We start from the raw sequence: 2,297 nt of genomic DNA, 5'->3' as shown, positions 1-2,297 counted from the left end.
GCCATCGTAGTATATCCATCCAAACTTCATAATCGATTCATCGCAGTCACACAGTCGTCCTCATGCTATTGTGTTCAAGCCGTTGTCACCACCCTGTCATTTTACCATCGTTATCCCTTCAGAAATGCCATCCCTGTGTCATCATGCCATTTTCGTCATACTGCCTTCGTCATCCCATTGTCCTCACACGGTTCTCACATCAACGTCACCATGGTGTCAGCGTCATACAGTGATCGTCGTGAATTTGTTTCCATACCGACATCATTGTACCGTTGTGATCGTACGATAGTCGTCTACCTTACTTCGTTATCCGCTTGTCATCAGGCTGGCGTCGTCATGCCAACGTCATCACAAAGTCGCCGTCATCTAGTTGTCGTTACGCGGTCGTCGTCACGCTTGAGTACTACCAATGTCATCACTTCAGAAGCGTCATCCTATTGTCGCCAATCCGAAATCGTTATGATGCTTCTGTCTTTCGATCGATCTGATTTTTTTTTTGGCATTCTAACTTGCAATCATGCTGCAGCCATTTATTCGGGATTATGAAACCACTGGCATACCATCCTTGTCATTTCGTCATACTCGGACAGTCGCTCTCATGCATCCGTAGTCATACTGTCGTCATGAAGCCGTCATGGTCATGCCATCGCCTTCATTTGAGCTTGGTCATCCGGATGCAGTCATCTGGTCGTCAAGATAGTAAAATTATCAATTAAGGATCGCTATGCTGCGGACTGTTCGCTGCAGTCGCTGGTTAACCGAGAACTTCACTTTGTCGGAGAAATTTTCAATCTCCTTCACTAGCTTCAGTTAAAGATGACCCGTCGCTAACATGCACACCTGCAACTATACGTAACTGCACTTGCTTCAAAGTTGCGCTGCCTCGACGTTATAACGGCAATACGGTTCCGCTATTTTGAGCCGTCCAATTAGCAGGCGGGATTTTGACGGCACATCAAAGTTTGTTGAACCGACAAATATTTCTGTTCAATTCCGCAGGCCGCAACAGGGATGCCCCATCCGTAAGACTGACAGGTATCGCATTTGTGAGTACAAGCAAACTTCTCTCGAACGGCGCGTTTTATCTTTTATGCCGCTCCGTTGTATTTATTGATTCAGTGTTTATCTTTAAGCAGCAATGCGCATCGGTATCTCCATCCGTGCGCTTACCGTAACTGTATTGCAAATATAGGAAGCTTCACTGCTTTGCACACGCTTGCTTTTTTGCACCTCTTCACCTGCCAGGCGCGTGTGACCTTGTGACTAGCTATCATACCTGCAGTACCGTAGAGGTTCAAAGAAGGAAGGAGGGAAAGAAATCGAGACATTGGTTGATTTCATACTGTGGGAGCATGCATCCCGAAACTTCTGTGGATTACGAGGGATGCAGTAATAGACAGATCCGGATTTTTTGTGGCCATCTGGAGGTATTTAATACGCATCCAAGAATAGCACAAGCGTTTTTGCATTTCTATCACAATGTCGACTTCATCTGTGTATGCGATCTAAAAGCAAGTTGTACATTCATGCGCAAATGTTCATGAAAACATATAGACATAACATATTTTTCAAAGAAGAATGACTTATTTACAACATAACAAAGTGCCGAGCATAGTTCTACTGCAATTTTTTAACACAGAATGAGGACTTATATACCATGCTCTGAAAGTAAAAAGTAAAAGAGAGAACACAACAGGAAATGCAAAAGCAGATAGGCAGTGTTCATGCCTACAGCTTGGGAAATTTGAAACGAGCATAACTCATAAACTTGTATGAACTCATGCTGTTGTGACGAAGAATAGTTGGGCCTCCCAGTTCGCTTTTGCCTCGTTCATTACAGAAAGGTTTTGTCTATAACCAAAATTGTGTAAAATAACAGACAACTAATATATCAGGAACAAAACACACATACATCCTAAGCTTACTCTAAGGTCTCATTTCCATAAATTTGGAACGTACACTAAAGGAATTAATGAGAGTCCGGGGCGGCTGACGTGCCTCCGGGATATGCCGTGAAAGTGCATGGGAAACGCGAATACATGTTCTGTACTTAAAAATTGAGACGCTGTCTATTTACTGCTTGCTCACCCCTCCGCATGCGCCTCAAGGGCGCGAGCGGAAAACCAATAAATTCAGTTTTCTGGACCCTGCCACTGAAGCGGTCATTCTGAGTGACCTATTGCCCTTCTTGAAATACGCACGTGCTGACTTGATGGCAGTTGTCTGTTAAACGTTCAAAAATTGGACCACAAGGAGGCTATTTAACTCGGCTCCCTAAATCTAAGCCCATGGGCGCA

The sequence above is a fragment of the Dermacentor andersoni genome, chromosome 8 (assembly GCF_023375885.2).
Source record: "Dermacentor andersoni chromosome 8, qqDerAnde1_hic_scaffold, whole genome shotgun sequence".
NCBI lineage: Eukaryota > Metazoa > Arthropoda > Arachnida > Ixodida > Ixodidae > Dermacentor > Dermacentor andersoni.
The sequence above is the reverse complement of the archived record's forward strand: the minus strand, read 5'-3'. Positions refer to the sequence as shown.